Below are 15221 nucleotides of genomic sequence, written 5' to 3'. Positions count from 1 at the left end.
CGAAAAATCATGTCTACACAATCGACCTTGTCCTCTTCCTCAATTCCTCCTGTTTCCTCCAAAAAACCTTCCATCATCTCCTACCGGAGCTCCCAATAAATCCTCAAAAGCACCTAAAAAAAACACCCCTCCGGTCGTTACCCCAGGACTCCAGGATCCTTCTCTACTGATTTCCAACAATGAAATATTCGCTATAATGAAGAGACTAGAATGACAAGTCTCACAACAACAGCATTATACTGGGACAATTTTCAAGGAAGTGGAGAGAATGAGGATAGAAATCCACAAGCCTTAGGAAGCAATTCCGTAAATATTGCAGCCTAATATCCTAAACTTTGACAACACGGAATCCTCAACAATTCGCCGCAAGATAGGATCCTCAACACCGGCCTCTATTCCCACCTGGGATGTGACTATGAGAGAACAAGCCCATACGATCCATGATCCTAATGAAACCTTTGTTACTATCGATAACAAGGATTCTAGTAATCTCATCAGTAATAATATCTTTACTGCTAACTCAATGGATGTTGATACGGGTTTAAGCCCGATCATGGCTAATGAGCTCCAACAAATAAGACAAATGATATCAAGTGTGCCTAGTGTAGTTCAACCTGTATTGGAAGTATCACCCACAAGCCACAGGATCTGCAGATTCAATCTGATGATAGCTGATATCGAAGTCCCAAAGAGCTTTTGGACCCACAACATGAAGCCTTATGACGGGACTACAAATCCAGAGGAGCACGTCGCACGATACATGGAAAGGATGGAGATCATTCCCATCCCCACCCACTTAAAATAAGCTTCCGTGTTCAAGGGTTTTGGTTCAACCCTCACAGGATCAGCTTTAAAATGGCTTCTTAATGTTCCTCTTTATTCCATTACACCGTTTTCTCACTTGATTAATTTATTTAACAATCAATTTTCATGTAGCAGAACGTTCGAAACGATCACTAGTGATCTCTAAGTAATCCCTTAGGACTTTTGTGTAGAGGTTTGGAAGGGAAGCTCTAAGTATCCCCAACATCGACATGGTAGCCGCAGTCAAATCCTTCAAAATGGGCTCAAAGAAAGATTCTCCTTTTAATGAAGACCTCGTAGTGACTCCAGGCAAGAGGATGGATGAAGTCAGAAGCAGAGCACTAAGGTTCATCAAGCTCAAAGAAGAAAAGGAGATCCAAAAAAGGAGCAACCCACCAAGCTCTTATGATCACCCCAATGGAAAGGCAGATTCCTCATCCATAAGATCCTATATGTCAAAACCGTATTCCAAGCCTGACCATCATAGGTTTAATGCCCTTGAAGAGTAGGGGGAAGAAGAATATTTTCCTAAGATTACTGAATATTATTTTTCTGTGGATATTTCAGGTGTAATATTTGCTATGCACGACCATGGAGATAAAGCAAGATGGCCATGAAAAAGGAGAAAACTACTCCATTTAGAAAGACAAGTCCAAATGGTGTGCATACCATGAAGACTTTGGTTACATCACAGAGGATTGCTTAGCCCTTGAGAAGGAGACCAACTACCTCCTAGGCAAATGATACCTCAAATAAATCCTTGGAATAAGAAATGAGAGATCCAAAGAAAAAGATCAAGATCCTCAAAAGATCCTCGACAGACCAGGATCCCCCTTGTTGGTGCCAAGGTAATCAATGTGATCTCTAGAGGATCTGACATATGTGGTACCTCTTATTCTACAACGAAGATGTTGGATTAGGTGTCTAAGCTCATAACTATAATTGGTATATTCTTGAATTAATAGTAGTACAGTCCTTTTAGGTTGCCCTCATACTAGCAACTCGACATAATGACTTTTAAAGAAAGAGATTGAATTTATTATTCGATCAATAAATTGAAATAAATGATGTATTAATGTATCATGAAAATATATCAATTAGAAATTATATTATTTAATTAGTAGTTGATCATAAATTAATTGGAATTAATTTTAGGATTAATTGTATTAATTAAAATTGCAGGGACTGTTTGACAATTTATTGGTAGTTGAGGAATTGGGTTCTTGGACCTCCCAAGAAGGGATACAAAAAATTCTAGGAAGATCCTAGAATTTTCGTCCAATGGCCTTGGATGGGAAGTCAATAGGCTGCTTAGGCCATAAGATAAGGAATTAGGGTCTCCTCCTGAAAACCCAAGCTTTGGATCTAAGCTACCTCTTCTATATAAAGGGTTGTACTCCTTTACATTTTCGGGCACTCTTAACCCTAAAAGAGTAGCTGAATTTATCAAGCCTTGTCCTCCCATATCCTCTCTCATCATCTTGCATAGTTTGGGTGTGAACCATTAGAGGTGTTATACTTGTGATACTTGCTCTCAAGCTTCAAGAAGTCTTGGATTCAAATTGTTATTACTACATAACGATCAAAGGTATGTTTTCTATCTTTTTTTTTTATATATATTTTGAAAATAGTATATGCATCCTAGGGTTTTCCTTTTGATGTTCAATACTTATATGTTCATTTAGAGAAAACATAGGTCCAAGAATATCAGGGTTGCATGCACACATAGGGATTGTTTGTTATGCTCAAAACCCATCAATGGTATTAGAGCATTGGCTTGTTTTATAATGAATTTGATTACAAGTGGTTTAATTTGATCAATTAGGGTTTATGGAAAATAAACCCTTGGACTTATAATTTTCGCAAATTAGGGTTTCCTAACCCTAGATTTCGAAAATTTGGAAAAGGGTTTTAACCCATTCCCTTGGCCTACAGGCTTCAAAAATTAGGGTTTCCTAACCTTATGGATTTTCGAAAACATGGCAATGATTGAAATGCTTGCCTTCCTCCTCAAGATTTGTGATTTTCGAAAATTAGGGTTTCATGATAGGGTTTTCTTATTTTTGGTAATTATCTCTTTATGTTTCTATTTGGATAATTATAAAATCTGAATTTGCCTCACATGATTTTTGAAATTAGATGGAGTGGATTAGATTAAATTATTTGATTAATTTAATTAGATAATCCTTATCTATTTAATAAATTAATTGCAGGTTTAATTAATGGATAATTACTAAATCAATTTCTTTTAAATTTAAATTAAATTGTTTTTTAATTTCGAAAATTCAAAAGATTATAAGACCCTAGTATTTTAAATGTTTAAAATACACCTTATACTATACATAAAATAAAATGTTTAATATTTACTATTTGTATAAGATAAGTCAGGCGAACTACTAGTACACCTCATTCATGAAGCCGATCTATAAGAGGGAGGAAGGGGGATAAAGAAACTGCCTATAAAATGGTAGTTGAATGGGTGTCCACTCTCACTCATCGCTTTCTTGATTGGCGGAAGGTCGTGTGCCGAACGGGTTTGATTGGATAAATAATTCTCATTAATAAGTATAATTAAATTATAGTGTAACTAAATATTTTTATAAAATTCTCAAACTCAATTACTGTAGGAAAAATGTGAATTTGATGCTAATTCATGAAATTGCACATTGCACTTTATATAAGGTATTAGTGGAGCGTGTGTGGTTAACCGGCACACTAATATAGACTAATAAAGGGTGGAAATGGGTGTCGCGTAAATTATCATTGACTAATGGAGGGCGTGTGGCTAACCAACACATTAATTAGATGATAAATGACATCGAGAGTACCAAACTAACTTGCATGGTTGTTCACATTTTGTTTGTGATCCTCGGTATCCCAGTCACAAATGGAAGAGCATAATCGAGATTAAACATGCCATTGAATAGTTTAATGAATATCAAAAGATTTTGGAATTTCATTAAAAACCTAATTCGTTAAATTTTTTGTTTCGTGTTGAAATTGGTAAATTGTCATTCAACTACCTTTATTTATTTCTCAATTAGATTACAACATCCCTTTTCTAAGTTGTGTAATATCTAGTTGGATCCTAGTCTTAATATTTCATTTTGGTGTTATATTGACGAACATTTTTATCTAACCAGAACTTGACCTTCTTTTTACAGATTTTAACTCCCAACGATGCTTCTGGTTCCTCCTCCAACAATAACTCCTCCAATAACTTCTCACTCTTGAACATCTGCTTGAGGGTTACCATTGATGGCACCAATTACAATGATTGGTTGCAAAACATCAATATGGCTCTACGTTTCGAGGACAAAGAGTATGTGCTCAAAAAGGAACTTCTTGATATCGATGAAACAAATGCTACTCCTGAAGAATTAGATGAGTATAGGTGACATTGCAATGACGCAACCAAAGTGGTGTGCATCATGGTGGCTACTATGACTCCGAGGTCCAAAGGTTCTACGAGGATTACTGACCATACGAGATGAACAAGGACTTGGTGGAAAAGTACCACCAACTAGCTCATCAAGAAAAGTATCCGCTAGTAAAGTCCCTCAATACTAGCAAGATGAAAGACGGAGAGTCCTTTAGCAACCACTTTCAACGAATGAAACGATACGTGGAACGCTTGCTGAAGCTCAATGTGAACTTTGATGAGGAATTGGATATTGATATTTTGTTGCACTCATTACCTAGTTAATATGATCAAATTATCATGACTTATCATTTGAACAACGAAGAAGCCACATTGGCTTAACGTCAGAACTTGTTGCGAACTTCTGAGAGTAGAATGAAGGGAAAAAGTGTTGCGTCCACTCCTACTGCTACTGCTCCTTTCTTAGCCATTATGCAAGGAAAAGGGAAGAAGAGGAAAGGTCCTCCCAACCAGAACTGGAAGGGAAAGTCCAAGGTGGGGTCCTCAAGTAATGGACCCAAAGGAAAAGCCAGTTCTGACCGATGAGTCGTTACCACTTAGGCATTCCAACAGAGTTAGAATACCACCTGAGTTGTATGGTTTCCATATTACTTCAGATTATGATATGTTTATCAATGATAGTACACTGTTTAATTTGGATGAACCTTCTAACTACAAGGAAGCTACAGTGGGCCCTGAGTCAGCCAAGTGGAAAGAGACAATGGACAGCGAGATCAAGTCCGTGTATGACAACCATGTTTAGATTTGGTTGACGATATACAAGTTCGTAAGACAATATGGTGCAAATGCATCATCAAGAAGAAGACCGACATGGATGGAAAGGAGCACACCATCAAAGCTCGACTAGTTGCGAAGGGATTTACTCAAACACTTGGGGTTGACTATGATGAAACCTTCTAACCAGCTTCTAAGATTAAATCTATTAGGGTAATGCTAGCCATAGCTGTATTTCATGATTATGAAATTTGGCAGATGGATGTCAAAACCAATTTCCTTATTAGGAAGTTGGCTAAGGATGTTTACCTGAGTCAGCCAAAGCGTTTTGTGGATGCTAAGTACCCCAATAGAGTGTGTAAGCATGAGAAATATATGTATGGATTCAAACAAGCATCTCAAAGATCGAATCTTTGCTTTGACTATAACATCAAAGATTTTGGCTTCTGCAGAAGTGAAGATGAATCTTGTGTGCATGTCAAAGCTGGTGGGAGTATATTTACCTTCCTGGTATTGTATGTTGATGACATGCTACTAATAGGAAACGAAATTCCAACTTTGCAAGAGTTTAAGTCTTTGCTGGGAAAGTGTTTCTCTATGAAGAAACTGGGAGAGGCTACTTATATTCTGGGAATAAGGATTTTGAGAAATAGGAGTAAAAGACTAATTGGAGTTAGTCGAAGTACGAATTTGGACAATTTTCTGAAACGTATTAGCATATAGAATTCCAATAAAGAAGAGCTGCCTATCCAAATTAGTACCAAACAGAGTAATACTCAGAATTTGAGTACTGATCCAGATATAGCAGATATGAGTCGATTTCCATATGCTTCCACCGTTGGATCGATCATGTATGCTATGACATGTAATTGCCCTGATGTGGCCTTTTCTTTGAGAATGGTTAGTCGATATCAGGGAAAAACAGCTAGAGTTCATTATATAGAGGTCAATAATATTTTTAAGTATCCGCAAAGAACTAAGGATTGGGTCCTTGTGCTTGGTGGTAGTGATGACTTAAGAGTTACTAGATATAATGACCTTGGTTTTTAGACAGAAAGAGACAACTCCCATTCTCAATATGGCTCGGTGTTTACTCTTAATGGAGGAGCGGTAACTTGGAAAAGTTCCAAGCAGGAAATGATGGTTGATTCTACAATTGAATCAGAGTACAATGCAACAAGCGAAGCAATGAAGGTGGCTATATAATTGAAGAACTAGATCGGAAATGGAGATATTATGTGATAATGAAGGAGCAGTTGCCTTGACAAAGAAACCAAGAGATCATGGCAGATCGAGGCATATAGACAAAAAATTACCATTTTATCAGACACAGAATAGAAGGACACATCGTCGTGAGGAGGGTATCATAAAATGAGAATCCTGCAGATCCCCTCATAAAGGGTCTGAGTAGGTTAAGCACGTTCAGTATGCAAGGCGCATTGGTCTGAAGGATGATATTAGTTTAGTAGTTAGAAATATATTTAGAAACTTGTAACAAATGAAATGTAATTGACATTTGATGATTAAGTAATGGAGAATTATTTATGAGTATTTTTTAATATATTTTGTTATTTTTTTTATTATTGTGTTTCATTTTTCATGTTTTACTTCCCAAATAATTAGATTATTCAAATATTCACAGTCGATTATACTTTTGGAAGTAGTGAATTAAGACTGTCATGAATCAGACTGTAGTGTTTATGAGTACTTTTTAAATGGTATGATGTATTGTTCATGAGTACTTTTTAAATGGTGAATCTGAGTATTGGATTAAACTATGCTCAGAGAATTATTTCATAAAATTTATCACAAGTAATCCAGAGACGATAATATCGTATAATCTTGAAACAGAGATATATGAGTTCTTGGTTACAAGTTGATTGTGCATTGATGATACATAAACATGTCATTAACTTGATGTTATAAAACGTATTGTTATGCATGATTTGATGGGTAAATAGTGCAATCATATAAGTCAAAGTTTATCTGTTCTTTTTCTCTAACAGGAGAAGCAACATATCTTGGGCCCCTCGATGATTTGGTGTTGACTTGTAGTGCCGGGCCCGGTCAGGACTAAATTGATTTGTTGAATTAGTAGTCTTTGCCATTACAAATCAGAAATCTTGAAACAGAGTATTGGACAATGAGATTGACTCTGTTCCATGTCGTTTGTCCACATGATATCTTGCAAAACGGAGGATTATATGATTACATATCTTAGGACGTGTAACTTACTTGGTCAGAGTTTGACAGCGGCTTTGAGAGCTACAATTTGCTAATTAAATGTTGAAGTTATACTGAAAACTATATTTATTAGACTTATCCAAGTGGGAGACTGTTGGATTAGGTGTCTAGGCCCCTAACTATAACTGGTATATACTTGAATTGATAGTAGCACAATTCTTTTGGGTTACCCTCATATTAGCAACTAGATATGATGGCTTTTAGAGAAAGAGATTGAATTTATTATTAGATTAATAAATTGAAATAAATGATTTATTAATGTATTATGAAAATAATAAATTAATTAGAAATCATATTATTTAATTAGTAGTTGATAAGAAATTAATTGGAATTAAATTGGGATTAATTATATTAATTAAAAGTGCAGAGACTGTTTGGCAATTTATTGATAGTTGAGGAATTGGGCTCATGGACCTCCCAAGAAGGGATGGACGAAAACTTTTCGGAAGGCCCTAGAATTTTCATCCAATGGCCATGGATGGGAAGTCCATGGGCTTCTTAGGCCTTAAGTTAAGGAATTAGGGTTTCCTCCTCAAAACCCTAGTGTTGGCTCTAAGCTACCTTAGATATATAAAGTGGTGTACCCATTATCCTCCTCTCTCATCCTCTTGCATAGTTTAGGTGTGAACAATTAGAGTTGTTACACTTGTGACACTTGCTCTCAAGCTTCAAGAAGTCTTAGATTCAAATTGTTATTACTACATAACAAACAATGGTATGTTTTCTATCTTTTGTTATAGATTTCGAAAATAGTATATGCCTCCTAGGGTTTTCCTTTTGATGTTCAATAGTTGTATGTTTAATTAGAGAAACATAAATCAAAGAATATTACGGTTGCATGCACACATAGGGATTGTTTATTGTGCTCAAAACCCATCAAAAGAGACACAACAATATATCCAAAACGGAGAAGGAAAAGGACCACAGAAGAACACATCAATCACTAACAAGGAGATCACCTTCGACAAAGCAGACATGCAAAACATCCAGGAACCTCACCATGACAGATTGGTGATCAATCCCTATGTCACCAACCATTTCGTCAGAAGGATCCTTGTCGATGGGGGATCGATAGTCAACATCATACTCCTGGATGAGTTTAAAAGAATGAACATCCCATACTCTAAAATAGTTACATGATCCTCAGAGTTGATCGGATTCAGCGGGGAAACCGAAAACAACGTCGTAAAGATAAAGCTACCTATCTACATAGAGGGGTTAAACTCTATATAACCTTTTTTTTGTAATTGATATGTTATCCTCTTAAAATTTTATACTAGGTAGACCATGGATCCACGAAATGAAGGCCGTTTCATTGACATATCATCAACGCATAAAGATGCGTACCCCATGGGGAATATTGAAGATCGTTGGAGACCCACAAGAATCCAAGGAGTGCTACAAAACATTGATGAAAGCCTCAATGATACCACAAAAAGCATAGACATTAAAACAAGGGGCATAAGATGTGTGGGAAACATAAGAACATGACATAAAAGAAGTGCCCCTAAACCTTGATGATCCTAAAGCCAAAGTTCTCATAGGATCCTCAATGCTTGATCAAATCTAACATGATCTCATAGAGTTCATTAAAGCTAGAAGCAAAACATTTGCATTGAAGCACGAGGACATGATAGGTATTGAGAAAAGTATAATAACCCATAAACTTCACATTGATCCAGTTTTCAGACCAATACATTAAAAGAGAAGGAAATTAGCATCGGAAAGAAACTAAGTTGTTAGGAATAGAACCTTAGTGATCGATTAGAATCTTAACAAGTAAAGTAATAACACAACGATGAATCAAAGATGTCGAATGATTCACTGTCATGCTTCACAAGAACTTTATGAGGAGTTGCTAGTGTAAAGGCACGATTAGGGTTACAAAGTAAAGATTAGAGTTAACAAAAATAAGATGAATGCATGCACCATAATTACTCTAACCCTAGAAATAACGACGAGTGGACAAGGCCAAATCGTTAATACAAAAGACTAAACTAAAAGCCCAATGACGCAGCATCTGAATACTTAACAATCTCCCCCTTTGCATCAATTGGGGCTATAGTCAATCAACCAGTGATGCGCTTTTGTACTGCAAAGATTTTAGCAATGAAGCCCACAAGCACTTTGCGAACCTGAATATACCCCAAGCAATCATCTGTGAGTTTAAAGCAACCAACAACGAAGCATAGTACGAGGTACTAGTCATGGGACTACAGCTAGCCAAATATATCTAAATTAAGGATCCTCAGGTATTCGTCGATTCTTTACTATTTACTAACCATTTTAATGGATCCTATGTAGTAAAAAGAGAGAAGTTAGCACTATACCTCTTGATCCTCAAAAACTTAGCCTTAGAATTTGAAACATTTAGCCTAAACCAGGTTCCTAGAGAAGAGTAGATACTTTGGCTGATCTAGGATCTTCTCTAAGGATCCCACCAAAAAACAGGATCCTGATTATCCACTTGTCGATCTAGGATCGAAGGATCCTAATGATCCCATGGAAACTATTAATGTCGCTACAATTGAAGATCCCGCTTCAACACTTCCATATCAAGATCCTAAAATCAAGGATCCCCGTCCAACCTCTGGATCCTGGATCTAACCCATTATAGAATACGATCAGAATGACACAATCCCTAAAGAAGAAAAAAGTGAAAGGGCATTCAGAACAAGGGTCTCAAGGTTCGTTATAATCCAAGGTAAGTTATATAAAAAATCTATGGTAGGTTTATATCTTATATACTTAGTGTTGGATTAATGTCTAAGTCCATAACTATAATTGGTAAGACTTGACACGACCCGGCATGGTCCATTTGGGTTGCATGGCATCATGCACTTGGATAGACTAAAATGAGAGAAATAAGACACTTATGGTTATTAATATATTATAAGTTCTAATATATTAATAATAAGAATAATAAGATTATTTAATTAGTATTGATCAAGAATTAATTTAGGATTAATTAAGTGATCAAAAGAAGACTAATTAAATATATGGATTGATTGTGCAAATCATCCATACTTATATAGTGGGCTAATGCTCCATGGATTATCTAGTTGGGCCAAAACCCATATGATGCTCCATGGATGCTCCATGGTGTATTTGAACCCATGGATCCAAGGAAATGGAAAGTCATGACAATTAGGGTTTGCCCTAATTGTAACACTATATAAAGATATTATTCTTGACAAAATCGGCCACTAGATTATTCTAGAGAGGGCTAGCCGATTTCTTGAAGTGTAGAATTCTCTCAAGTTATTCCAAGTGTATTTGGTGTTGTGTGAACCATTTGAGGTGTCACACTTGGGGCACTAGGCACTCAAGCTTCATGAAGACATTCTACATCAAAGAGGTATGTATTCTATCTTGTTATATTGATAGTTTTGTATGCTAGATTAGGATAATACCTTGGATATTCATATTTGCATGTATAATAGAGAAAACATAGATCCAAGGTATTTAGGGTTGCATGTACACTTAGGAGTGTTAGAATGCTCATGACCCAACAGTGGTATCAGAGCCTAGGCTTGTTTTCTTGTTATACTTGCAATAGAAGCTGAAAAATCAAAATTGATGCTGTCAGCCCAGCAGACTCGCCGAGTCCATGAAGGGACTCGACGAGTCCAAGGCAAAATGCATCCAACTCGCCGAGTTGTGTTCATGCACTCGACGAGTTGGACCCCAGACAGCATACTTTCGAGGTTTTTGGCTAGAAATGGACTAGGAACATTACCCTAAGTTGTTTTTGAACTTATAAACTTGTTTTTTGATGTGGTAATGTTCATGCTAATCCATTTTCAAAGATAATTGTCAATAGATTCATGTTTTGTATTAGTTTAAAGGTTAGACTAATTACATGGAAAAGTTTGATTTGAATTATCTTGTTCTTATGAGTTTCTTAGATTAATAGAAAAGTTGAATGAAATAGTTGTTTTCAATCCATTTTAATCTAAGAGTTGAGTATAAAATGTGTTTGTGTAACTTATCCTCAAGTTACATGAAGAGTCACATTAAAGACTCATAAAACTCATAAAGTTGGCAAAGGTTACAAAAATGAAGAGTCTAGTTCCAATTAATTGGAGTTATGACTCCATAATTTGTCCTCCAGTTATGGAGGACCAAGAGTCTCTTCATTAAATAAATATAAAAAAAATAATGTAACCTTAATTAATTTCATAAGTTACAAAATAAAGAAAAAGTTAATTCTTTATTAGTTTAAAGTCTTCCATAATTTGTCCTCAAGTTATGGAACTTGAAGAGTTTTTGGATTAAAACTACTTTAAACACATAAGTTATGGAATTAATTAGTTTTGAATAGTTTCAAAAACTTGCCCTCAAGTTTTGGAATTTGTAAAGTTTTCTCTTATGAATACTTTAATTCCAAGTTAGCCCTTAGAATTTTAAAAAGTTAAAATTCAACCCTTATACTTTATAATATTATAAGTTAATAATATTTATATATATGTATAAGAGTAAAGTCAGTCTTACCGCTAGTACGCCTCATTCACGAAGCCGGTCTATAAGGTGGGTATAAGGTTGTTGCCTATAAAATGGCAACTTAATGGGTGTCCACTCTCACCCACCGCTTGCTTGACTGGTGGAGGGTCGTTAGCCGAACGGGTTTGACATGACTATAATTCTCCCTTCATTAAAAGTATTAATGATAAATACTAAGTAACTAAACTCTAAATAATTCCCAATCTTAGTTACTTAGGAAAATGTGAAGAAGGTGCTAATCCATGAAATTACACTTTGCACTTTGTTTAAGTCGGTTAGTGGAGCGTGTGTGGTTAACCGGCACACTAACTCGTATTTAACAAGGTAGGCAAAGGGTAACTTAATGTTTATCATAGTATCGATGGAGCGTGTGTGGTTAACTGGCACATCGATTGAGGGGTAAACACTTAAGGGTACCAAGTAATTTGCATGGTTACTTCACACCTTGTTTTGTGATCCTCGGCATCCCAGTCACAAAACCTGAAGGGCACACTCGAGATTGAAACACGCCATTGAACAGTTCAATGAATCTCAAAAGATCTAGGATTTTCAAATCCAATTAAAACCTAATAATACATTTCGTTTATCTTGGTGGAAATTGGTGAATCGTCATTCACCTACCTTCAAATTATTTTATAGCTTGGATTACGGCATACCTCTTCTAAGTTATAAAAATAGTTTGTTGGGTCCTCGCCTTAATATTTCATATTGGGTGTTATATTAAGGACTTTAAGATCAATTATCTTGAATATCTCCCAAAACATGTCTGGTTTAGACATTTATGATCTTCCCAAATCTCTTGAAACAAGTTTTCCTAAATGAAGATGATGTCCCATGGAAATCATACTTCTATCACCTCCTCCAATTATTCTCCCTACCCCACAAGTTCTTGAAAAGTTTAAAGTCACTCGAACCCTATTGGCAAGTGAAGGTCTAGGTGTGGTCACATCTTGGAGATGTAGTCACATATTGACAAGCCGGGAGAGTTGGGTGTCAAAGTCTTGAGAAAGTTGGTGGTTCAATAACTTTCTAAGTCACATAGTGAGTTCTTTTGGAACACCTATGAAACAGACTATGACAAGACCCTTAATGATCTTATCTATTTGCTAAGATCAACTTCCTGAAACTTTATGGACATTGACAATGGTGACACTGGAAATACAGAAAAAGCATTCTCTTCCCAAGGAAAGGGATTGACCATAGTCAACTAGGTTGACCAAATGGTAAAGAGAAAAAGGCTAAGTCTGTAATAGTCTTGTGTACCATTATCAAAGGGTCCATATGTTTATATTGCGAAAGTAAGGGTCATTAGTTGCAAAGCTGCCTAATTTACCTAAGGATGTTAAAGTCAATAAGATTGACTCTACTTCAGGTAAAAGTCCACTAATCTAACTCTGTTAAGTTTCTATTTTGAGATTCCTGATACATGATGTGACTGGGTCACATGGTAATGTTTTAAGAATCAAAGAAAAGTAAAGGAACTTAAAGAAAGAATATGCTGAATCTGATCGCGTAGATGGATTTCTATCGCGTAGTTTGAAGATCGGATTCTTGAGCTACTTCTTAGGAGTTATGAGATATTGCTTAGGAATAGATAACAACAAGTTTTCATATGGGTTGTAAGGATAAGTTTTTCTGCATAGTTTTAAAATAAAAGAAATTTTTGATTTTATTTATTTTAAATATCCTTACAATGGCATTTGAGGAAATTTTGTTGCTTATATGATTCCATTAATAGCAAGAGTGGAAATATGAAATTGATTCTTTCATTTGTGGTAATGTCTAAATTTACCAAATAAGGAAAGATTCTCATCACCCAAGTCTCAATTGGACCGGAACTTGGAATCATGCAAGTTGTATAGCATGATGAATGAGAACTTTCAAGTATTGGAAAATAAAGACTAATTACTTGTTCACATGGATGTGTGAGTCAAGTAATGGACTAAGGGATCGAGTACATAGTCATGTGCACTGATTAAGTCCACCACAAAAGATATAAGACTATTCGTCATAGTTTACTAAAGCTCAGTAAATATGATTATACTTACAGGCTTAAGTGTAACTCTGAGACATTGGAAAAGGTTCCTATGTAAGGCAGAGCGAATAAGAAGAATCAAATTAGGCAGAAGGATAAAAGTTTCTCAAATCTGAAAAGATGGGAGAGTACTTTAATATCAGTTTTGTGATCATTTTAATGATTAAGAAACCATATCAAAATTAGTTCTCTAAGGAAGTCTTAGTTCATTCTTATGACTAAGAAGAAGGGATCTTGAATTGTTGAAATGGTTAAATCAAGAAGATGAGTCATACTTCGTTCCAATACAAGTCTTAGAGTCACACTCCAAGATTGTCACTATGAGTGACATGTCTTAAAGAAGGTTTAAAACACGTGTCAAATGTAAGAGTAAAAGTTTTTCTACTCTTGTACATTTGAAATTGGTAAGTTATGATGTTTTGGATAAAACAAAGACCAACTAAGGCCAATTTTGTGAAGTGTTTGTCTTGATTAGAATCCGCACTATCTCTTGGATGTTTGACAAGGGAGTCTTATAGGTCAAGAGGATAGTGGGAGTCTTAAAGGTCTTGAAAGTCTCAAGAACTAATCAAGAATAGAACCTGAAGTTCTTCACTAGCACACAACTTGAGGTTTATAACCTATCGTGTTGACATATTCTGTGCCCATTCCAGTTAAAGTTGGCTTTGCATATGAGTTCTTATAGTTCTCAATTGGTTGCACAACAACTTGGAAGCAATGGTAGGCCCTTGAGCTGCCAGGTGGCAAGAAATTAAGATTAAGTTCAGTCCATATGAGTTTGGATTTGTCATTATCCTTGTCTTGTGACTATGGTTTTGACAATTCATATGGATAGGAACTCATACACCATATAAATCTAAGTGTCATAAGGTTTCTCTCCGATTCACGAAAATGATGGTGAGGAAACACTTTCACTAAGTAGATTTTAGCTAGATAGCAATTGTAATATTTGCATTCTCAAAGTCGTTAGTGGAGCGTGTGTGGTTTACCGGCACACTAACTTGGACTTGTGAGAAATGACAAAGGTCAAAACAATCAAGACTATGATTACGGCATCCCTTTTCATAGTTCTTAAAATTGTTTTGACACACCCATGAGCTATCTAAGAGAAGGTGTATGATTTTTGATAAAGTTTTATCAAAACAATCTAGTATCAGAAATCTGAACTTTGGTAAGAAAGTCAATGAAGTATTGATTTCTAGAAGTCCAGCTGATTTCTGAGTACATGTCAAAGCTAGTGGGAGCATAAGTGTTATGCTAATAATCATCATGTTAGTGGGAGCATGATAATTACGATAAGTATTGCAAGCTAGCAATGTTCATTATAGAAAACAAAAGTTTCAACTGGGAAATAGTTGTTTTGCTATAATTAAGGGAGAGGAAATTATACTTCATCTCAAATCTATAAGCTTAGATCGTGAGGTTTTAATCATTTAGTCAAGGATATATATGAATTTCATGTTAGAATGGCTCAACATA

This window comes from Lactuca saligna, chromosome 8 (assembly GCF_052625555.1).
Source record: "Lactuca saligna cultivar CGN05327 chromosome 8, ASM5262555v1, whole genome shotgun sequence".
Classification (NCBI taxonomy): Eukaryota; Viridiplantae; Streptophyta; class Magnoliopsida; order Asterales; family Asteraceae; genus Lactuca; species Lactuca saligna.
This window is presented reverse-complemented; position numbering follows the sequence as displayed.